Here is a 10,099-nt window from a genome sequence, read left to right as displayed (position 1 = left end):
ACCGAACGAGTTAGACACTGCAATATGTGACACCCCGTAGGCGACACCCGTCGAGACGCAGGCCCGGAAAGCTGCTGTTCCCAAACGGAAGGCGACAGCTCCCCCGAGCGGCCAACCAGTAAAGCCAAGCCAACCGTCCAAGCAACCACCGAAACCGGACATGGAACTATCTGAGCAGTGGTCACTTCAGGCCGGGAAACTACATCAGCGATACGCTCAGATAGTGAAGGTTAACCTCGAGAATGTTCGGCAGCTCATTACGCAACCAAAGCACGAGGCCTACCAACCGTTGCCAGCAAGCCCTGCAGAAGGAGACTACGCCATTCACAAGGTCACGTTGCGGGAGGGACATGGACTCTGCCTCACCATCCGCCGGAAGGGACTATACCATCAAGGTCTGCTCATCCACGAAATGGACAACCCGACCATCCATCGTGTCATCAAGACCATTACCGGGAAGGATTACCGTCCAATAGCCAAGCTGTTAGCAACCTCCACATACCGGCAGTACCTCCCGCAACTGGACGCCACGAACTTCATCGGGTCTCCGTGACGACATCCTCACCACCAACCTCCTTTGCCTCCGTGAGTAGGACTTAGTCAGACTTTAAACCTTTTTTGGCCGCCATTTCAAAAAAAATGTTTATTATTTTGTAAAGAGTCTGGCACCCTTTATTTTTGGCAGTCCGTCTAAATTGCTCCAATCACCTTCAACTTTGGATGAGCAGTCAAATTTTTTGTTTGGCCTTAATTTTAACCGGACATGGTTATTCTCAACTCTGCTAAATTTTTCCAAATTCCGCCCACCTCAAACTTACCCTCCCCCTCCTGCCCCGGAATTGGTCACTGGCGAAGTCAGAGGTTTAGTCCGGGGTAGACGTGCCTGAACCTAAGTTGGATATGGGCACGTAAATACAGTTCCCATTCCCATTCAGAGCAAGCTGTTGTAGCGCACGCCTGTCTTGGGCACAGATTCTTGTTATGACAAGACAAGACAAAGAGATTTACGTGCACATTCAGAGCAAGCTGTTGTAGCACACGCCTATCCTGGCCACAGGGACCGGCCTTGGCCGGTTCCCTCTGTCCAGGACACGATTCTTGTTATCATTTGGTTTGATCTTTTTACATGTTGAAACCAAACTGGTTTTGTTTGACGTTACGCCAACGTTGTGTGGTATTGGTGTATTATTGCTTTTGCCAAAATGCCGAGCGGAGGTGCATTAAGTCGATTTTTGGGTCCAAGACATTATGAAATGGCCAGGAATTGGTAAAATAAGGGTTTCATTTCTTCTGCATAAATGTATTAGTCAATTAGTAAATGAACTGGCCTTTAGTTTTAATAATAGCTATTGAACGTGTACCGTCGGAGCTTTGAAGGTCATTTGTGTTGCCACTATTCATTCTGGCCCCGTCGAGCCGTTGCCGGATCGGACAAGTTTATCTTCATTTAAAAAGTTTTTTAAAATGTAGCAAATAGTTTAACACTCTGCCATCCAGTCCTCATGTTTTATATTATGATATATAATATTTAATTGTTACTATTTGCATGTACGAATCACGGTAACAGTTCATCGAAGTTTAAAGTTTGTTTTGTTTAATGACACCACTTGATATATTAGTTGTAGTGCACTGTTTGGGATGGGGAGGAAAACCTAATCAGAGAATGATTTGATTCTGTGATGCAAACACCTCAGGCGAGCACTCGTCCGACTGAGCTAAATCCCACTCCATGCAGAAACAATTGCACTACAGGTAACTATATATTTTTCGTTCCAGCCACTGCACCACAACTGGTATATCAAAAGCCGTAGTATGTGCTATCCTGTCTGTGGGATGGTGCATATAAAAGATCCCTTGCAACTAATGGAAACGTGGCTGGTTTCCTCTCTAAGACTATGTCAAAATTACCAAATGTTTGACATCCAATAGCCGATGATTTATTAATCAATGTGCTCTAGTGGTGTCATTAAACAAAAACCAAACATTTTATTTTGCATAACTCGTCCTGACCTCATAAATAATGTATGCCAGGACGTTAGATATCACTAATTTGGGCACAACAGCCTTTTTGTCTGTTCTGAGCACATCACGGTCATTTTAGTGTAGTAATGTTAATAATAGCTGGTAAAGATTTGTACATATTCAGAAATGCATTTCAAGTTATTTTAATCTTATTACAGCTTAACATTCTGTTGATTTTGAGGTCAAATATTTTGAGGCTTACATGTTTGTACTTAATTTGGGATTCATGGTTGGAAAAAAATCCATGTCAATCGAGGCACATGCAGTGAATCATATTGTACTATAACACATCGCATCTCATGTTAGTTGTGACACTGAACTGTACATCCTGCCCCGTTTAATAAGCTCATTATGACTCTACATTATGGCAGAATCTAGCTCAGTCGGTAGAGTGCTCGCCTGAGGTGATCGAAACTCTTCAGTGGGCCCATTCTCTGATTGGGTTTTTCTCCCATCCCAACCAGTGCCCCGCAGCTGTTCTATATCAAAGTCCATGGTTTATGTTTTCCAGTCTATGGAAAAGTGCATAAAAAGTGAAAAAAATCTCTTGCCTCTTAATGGAAAAATGTAGTTGATTTCCTCTTGAGACTACAAGTCTAAATTATCAAATGTTTGACATCCAATAGCCAGTGATTAATAAATTATATGTTCTAGTTGTGTCGTTAAACAAAACAAACTTTAACTTTTAACACCTTCATAATATTTAGAGCTGGGTGGTATACTGTACATACCGCTCAGCATCGGTATCAAAAAAAAAAAAAATTGGTATTGAAAAATGTAATCAGCCATTTAGTAAAGCACTAACAATATATCTGAAGAATGTGAAATAGCCAAATAGTAGAGAGTGATGAGGGCCTTGTGTATGGAATTTTATTACATGAGATTAGCGGATGAGACTTAACTCGGGCATGCATGTAAAGCCGAGTATACTGAAAATATTGGTATTGGTATTGTATTAGTACTGTATACTGTACCGATACCAAGGTAAATCTCCCCCAAGATACCAGTATCAGGGCTTCTAGATTATGGTAGCCCCACTCCCATGGCTAGTGATATTCAGTGTTCGGCTAGTAAATAACTACTATAACTAGCCCGACGGTTAGTGGAAAAAAACCCTTGTCAAATGTTGCAGTTACATATTTTATAAATATGAATATCCTGCCCCCTCTTTCCACCCCCAATCTAAGGATTTTTAAGTTCTATCTCCCTCTCTAGGTGACATCTGATTTTTTTTTTTTTATAATTTTTATTACCCCAGAAACCATTTGGTAATGTCAGGGTTGGGGGCCCTGAAGTCATTACTTACAGTACAAGTCTATAATATTCTATAATATAACTACATATAGGCCTATATCTCAGGGATCTATCCAGACATTCTCTGGTATCCAAAAAGGTCCCCCTCCCAAAAGAAACAGGCATTGAAAATTCTCAATTTGTCTTCATTGTTTATTTTGACATCTGATTATTACTATTAGTAAAATTGTATTTATTTAAAGTAGGGCTAGTGAATTTTTAATCGTGGCTAGTACATTTTTAAAATCACTGATCCCATGGCTAGTGGATTTTTATAAAATTCTAGAAGCCCTGCAGTACTGAACCTGAAATTTCAATACCGCCCAGCTCGACCTGTATCGGACCATGGCTTGGTAAAGTTGTCTTTATGAGGAACAAACGTAGTTTACTTTTCACACTACGTGTACATGTGCTAATGTTGTTTATCTGTTTATAGGATTCCTTCGCTTGGGATCTTTGGAGCGACCTGGGTAGGAACGCTATTGTACTTTACAGACTGGAAGCTGGTTTTACAATACATGCCATATTACAACACCAAGTTTAAATCAGAAGAAACCAAATAACAGTCAACAATCCATTGAGGTATTTGTATACATGTATATATTTCAAAAGAAAAAATATTGATACAAAGTAATTTTGTGATCTCTGAATCATACAGTATACATGTATCTATGTATAATGAATTAAAAATCATATGTATCGGGGGGGGGGGGGGGAGGCATAGCCCAGTGGTACAGCACTCGCTTGATGCGCGGTCGGTTTAGGATCGACCCCCGTCAGTGGGCCCATTGCGCTATTTCTCGCTCCAACCAGTGCACAACTGGTACATCAGAGGCCGTGGTATGTGTTATCCTGTCTATGGGATGGTGCATATAAAAGATCCCTTGCTGCTAATCGAAAAGAGTCGCCCATGAAGTGGCAACAGCGGGTTTCCTCTCTCAATATCTGTGTGGTCCTTAACCATATGTCTGACGTCATATAACCGTAAATAAAATGTGTCGAGTGCGTCATTAAATAAATCATTTCCTTTCATATGTATCATTTATCACCTCATTGGGCACTCATAACCAGGGAAATAAACATCTATTTCTCACCGAAAAAGGATCATGCATTGATGTAAGGTACAATGCTATTGGACGATTTGACACTTAAAAACAATATTTACAAAGTAAATGCAGGGCAGGTCTAGCTCTGGGTGTTTCAGAAAATTTCGCCAAATTATATCAAAACTAAATCTATAGCTGTTTTCTAACAAAATATCAATTATTACACAAAATTTGTTTGCCAAATTAAAATATAATTCGCCAATTGTTTTTAAAATTCGCAGTTGGTGAATTTGGTGAATGGCAGAGTTACCTCTGAAATGACTCGCCATCATTTGATAATCACACAAAAAGATGTCCCATATTTTAAAGACTTTGCATTTACGCCTCTGTGTTAAATTCATTGTTAAATTTCTTAATAAAAAGTTATTTTAAATACTACAATATTATAGATTTTTTTTTTTAACAAAATAAATACAAAGAACTTTGTTTCTGAAAATTACGTGTATCTGTGAACATGAAAACCCCACAAAGTTATGTATTCGGAACTGAGAATCTCACTTCTTTTTTTTACTCCAGAAGATGGCATACACATCTCAGGGTTTAATTTGTATAGTGTTTCATTTGTTTATAGAAAGTATCTTGATCAGGGTACGGCCCTGTTTGTGTAAAGGAGTTTACATTGTTTCTATATTTATATGTACTGTGCTGTACTATATGGATATCAAAAATAAAAATCTTTTTAAATAGGAATTATAGAGGAGTTAATAAATAAATAAATACATGTAGAATTATAAACTAGGTGCCTGTTATTATCAAATTTATTTCGCTCATAAAATAATTTACATTTGTCACTAAAGCTTGTAACTGTATAATTACAAACTTTCCGAATTTATACGATTTACTGTATTCTGATTGGCTGACGTCACCAAAAAACCAAGCGTTATCCTTCCATAAGCCTCATAAAAATACGTCATCACGGAAGACCAAGATCGATTGGAACTATTTTTAGCTGGATGGGCGAGAAGCCCAATGACCCAGTTCGGTGATCGTTTTAAAAATAGAACAAGGAAGTGACCTGTTTTCTCGATTAAAAAAATAAGGGAAACTGGATGAGATATTCATGTTATAAATTTTAAAAAATTACAATATATTTTTTATTTGTTTTTATTCTGTTAAAAAAACACCCCAAAACATCCAATAGTATGTATACATATATTCCTACGCTTATTTACAGAACATGGCTGACGGTAAGAACGAAAGAAATTATTTTTGAGTGTTTTAAGGTACACTTCTTGTACTGTTTGTAATTATAAGAATTGTTTCTAATTTTTTAGGAATTTATCGATGTATAAAAGTCACAAATGTAGTATAAAATCGCTTTGCTACGCTATGCGATTTTATACCATTTGTGACTTTTATACATCGATAAATTCCTAAAAAATTAGAAACAATTCTTATATGTTTCTTGTATGGTCCCCAGTTATTGGTTAAAACTGTGATTGACAGATATGCACCCACCCCCACCTGCACTTAAATTAATTTTTAAAACTATATATTCCACCCTGTTCCTCTAGAAACTTTACTCACTACTCTCTAGAACCCCCTTACATGATGCATCGGCAAGTGTTATTTTACTACATGGGATCAGTCTGTAATACGAAGGGGTGGAAGGGTGTAACATACCAGGTTTTTTTTTTTACATGGTGTAATTGCTGATCAGCCACTTTGTACCAATCAACAAACTATAGTTTAATGTATTATATACTGTGCATTAAAGTTGCATTCTGAAAGTTTCAAGTGTCATATTTCACTATTTTTTATATTGATTTATGATACTATACATGTATTTTCATATTATAATTAACTTGGAAATATCAAAATTGTAACATGTTGTGAATGTGTACATAAACAGTGGTTTCGGAGTGAGAATATTGTAACGCATACTGTTACATAGAAAATGTTTTCATCTAAATAGCAGTCAGACATTTATCGATATGGATATGTGATTCAAAGTAGCATTGCAACATCATACCTTAACCTGTCAGTCAGCCTTTTTAGATTTTCAAGGGGAGCAATCTAGCTTAGTTGGTAGAGCATTCGCCTGACGTGCTTGCATCATAGGATCAAATCACGTAGTGGACACATTCTCAGATTGGGATTTTTTTTCACATCCCAACCAGTGCCCCACGACTAGTACATATATATACATATATGTTTTTATGAGGAATAATATATATGTATATATAAGGCTGTGGTAGGTTTTGTCTTGTCTGGGAAAAACTTTAATGTATATAAAAGATCCCTTGCTGCTAATGAAAAAATATAGCAGGTTTTCTCTACGACAATATATGTAAACTTTAACAATTACCAATGTTTGACATCCACTAGCTGATGATTAATAAATCAATGTTCTAATGGTGTTGTCAAACAAAAACAAAAACAAACTTCCACTTTTTTTAGATGTTCCATTAATTAATATAAATATACAAGTAGAAAATTTAATTATTTGGTTGTAGGTGTGTATGTAACTTTAAGTTAAACTTTACATTTAACAAGTTTTTAAGGGGGCGTCTGAGGGGACATTATTCACCTTTTACTTTTGCAAGACCAGATGGCCAGATTTCATCCTGTTTACTTTGTTTTTTCAGATACGTTTTACAAGACCAATAATATAAATTAATAAATATTAAATTAAATTATTTTGTTGTTATTGTTTATGGGTATGTCATTTCAAATATGAACTTTACATATCACTTTTTTTTTGGGGTGGGTAGGGGTCATTGTTCACCTTTTACTTTTGCAAGACCAATAATTAGATAGCCAGATTTTACTCAGTTTATTTTGTTTTTGTTTTTCAGATACATTTCATGTTGTACATGGAGAGGCAGAATCTGTGACTAGGACAGTGTTATCACAGTACCACAAACAAATCAATGGACTGAAACATTTTGTGTGCTTGAATAGGAAAATTGTATAAATCTTTGTGCTGGTAAATAAACCCCCAAAACTCATTTCCTTCGAGTCATTTTGTCTATACCATTATGTTAACTTATATATTAGACCTCCAAGTGTCAGAAAATGTAATATAAACATTTTATTGGGGGGGGGGGGGGGGGTAGGTACTGGGTTCGTATCTTAAAAGGGGGCTGGATGTAGCCCAGTGGTAAAGCACTTGCCTAATATGTGGTCGGGTTAGGATTGATCCCAGTTTGTGGGCCTATTGAGCTATATCTTGTTTCAGTCAGTGCACCACAACTGATGTATCAAAGGCTGTGGTATGTGCTGTTCTGTCTGTAGGATGGTGCATATAAAATAAAATATTCCTTGCTACAAATGGAAAAAATGTAGCAGGTTTCCTCTCTTAAGACTATACACTAAAAATTACAAAAAATTTGACATCCAATAGCCGATGATCAATAAATCAATGTGCTCTAGTGGTGTCGTTAAACAAAACAAACTTCTTTTTTCTCATATGGGCAATGCTGGTTCAAGTGGGCAACACTGTTAAGTATTGTATTACGGCTGTTAACAACTGTCAATATTTTCGTATGTCTATGAAGAGGGTGTTTTGCTACAATCTACCCTGTCTTAAATTTGGTCTTAAAACTGGACAGAAATATTTCAAGGACAATTTGTATAAGCATTTTTATGTTAAAGTGTGGGTCTAGCAGCCAATAGAATGCTCCCCTGAGGAGCTCTGGTCAAAGGATGAAATCCCCATGGTGGATCTATTCTCCAATGTACATGTAGTTGTTTGTCCAATTCCAACCACTTCCTGCAATTTGTATATGACAGGTTGTGGTAGGTGCAGTCATGTCTATGGGAGGCACCACAACTGGTCAAAGGCTGTGGTATGTGCTGTCCTGTCTGTGAGAACGTATATAAAAGATCCCTTGCTGCATTACGAAAAATGTATCATGTTTCCTCTGCTGACTACATGTCTGAATTACCAAATGTTTGACATCTAATAGCTGATGATTAATTAATCAATGTGCTCTAGTGGTATTGTTAAACAAAACAAAAACTTTTGATGGAAAAATGTAGCTATCATGTTTCCTCTGACTACATCACAATGACCAAATGTATAGTCATAAAAAGGTTTTCTTTACTTATTCTTAATTTTTTGCAGTTCATCAGCATATACCCGGTAGTTTCTTAGCATATTGAACAGCCTTCAAAAGATATTGCTAATGGGGATATATTAGTAACTTGTACCATCCAATTCCAAGACAAAATCATTCAATATTGAAAAATGTGTATTGAGAAGATCAGATTTGGATATAAAGTTAGAACTGTAGCTATATGGTATCACATAGTTTGTTACTTGGACATTTGGTCGAGTGAAAAACTAACGAAACAAATTGCCACCGCACAGGCTACTCTTTAACAAAAATGCAAGAGATCTTTTATATGCACTTTTCCATAGAACAGTACATACCATGGCCTTTTGATGGTGGTTGGGATGGGAAGAATCGCTCCATCAATTCTGCACTGAACAACATCCATTACTTGTACATACTTGTGTTATTTAATTATCTGTCGCATGTCCACATGTTTTTTGGGGGGACAGGACGTAGCCCAGTGGTAAAGCATTCGCTTGATGTGCGGTTGGTCTAGGATCAATCCCAGTCAGTGGGCCCATTGGGCCATTTCTTGCTCCAGTGCACCACAATTGGTAACTCAAAGGTCGTGGTATGTGCTATCCTGTCTGAGATGGTGCATATAAGATTCCTTGCTGCTAATCGAAAACAGTAGCCCATGAACTGGCGACAGCGGGTTTCCTACCTCAATATCTCTGTGGTCCTTAACCATATAACCGTAAATAAAATGTGTCGAGTGCGTTGTTAAATAATAAAACATTTCCTTCCTTCTACACGCTTTCTGCTAGCCCAGCAGAAGAGTATTATACATGTAATGCAGTTTCACGCATGTGCAGGTGTCCTGGGTTTTTGTGTATGGGTGGGATTTAGCTCAGTTGGTCGAGTGCTCACTCTAGGTGCTTGTGTCGAACCACTTTGGTGGATCCATTCAGTTGATTGGGTTTTTTATCGTACCAACTGGTAAAATGCTGTGGTATGTGCTTTCTGGTCTGTGGGAAAATGCATATAGAAGATCCTTTCTGCTAATGAAAAGTGTAGTAGGTTTCCTCTGATGTACTACTACGTGTCAGAATTATCAAATGTTTGTGACATCCAATAGTCGATGATCAATAAATCAATGTGCTCAAGTGGTGTCATTAAACAAAACAAAACTAACATTTTATTTGAAACATGCGATTCTTGCCTAGCACCATTTCAGGAGAGCGATATACAGCTCGCCTTGATTTTGCTCATGCAAAGACCAACATGGAAGTTTAATATGATTAAACCTGAGAATAATCCAGCTAAAGGTCTGTGGCATTAGATTTAGGAAAAAATGGGATGTTAATTCTCTATGTACTTTTTTGCCTTGGGACTATATTCTTTTTTGTTTCAATGGCATGTTGTTTTTTGCTGTCGACATTTTCATAATTGCAGGGGTAGATTCTTTAATACACAGTAGCTGGCAAGCATTTGGTTGTCCACTTTTCTCCATCCTGTAACATCTATACTAGACTGCCCTCTAGCCCTAAACCAACGGCAGGGCTAGAGGACACTCGAGCTACATGTATTTGATGCGACGTTTGCTGTCAACACATCTAAATGCTCTTTACTGATCTTGCACATTTAGGTTTAAAAGCAAAAAAACACACCACCAAA

The 10,099-nt window shown here is 37.5% G+C and overlaps 1 long non-coding RNA gene across 1 annotated transcript; it reads left to right on the top strand.

Annotated features, from left to right (window-relative positions):
• Positions 1-1,110: 1,110 nt before the first annotated feature.
• On the top strand, positions 1,111-7,372 carry LOC121378497. Its single transcript, XR_005958737.1, has 3 exons — positions 1,111-1,267; positions 3,752-3,897; positions 7,220-7,372. It is a non-coding gene; the product is annotated as an uncharacterized LOC121378497 (long non-coding RNA).
• Positions 7,373-10,099: the final 2,727 nt, after the last annotated feature.

The sequence above is a fragment of the Gigantopelta aegis genome, chromosome 2 (genome assembly GCF_016097555.1).
Source record: "Gigantopelta aegis isolate Gae_Host chromosome 2, Gae_host_genome, whole genome shotgun sequence".
NCBI classification, from domain to species: Eukaryota; Metazoa; Mollusca; class Gastropoda; order Neomphalida; family Peltospiridae; genus Gigantopelta; species Gigantopelta aegis.
This window is presented reverse-complemented; position numbering and strand designations above follow the sequence as displayed.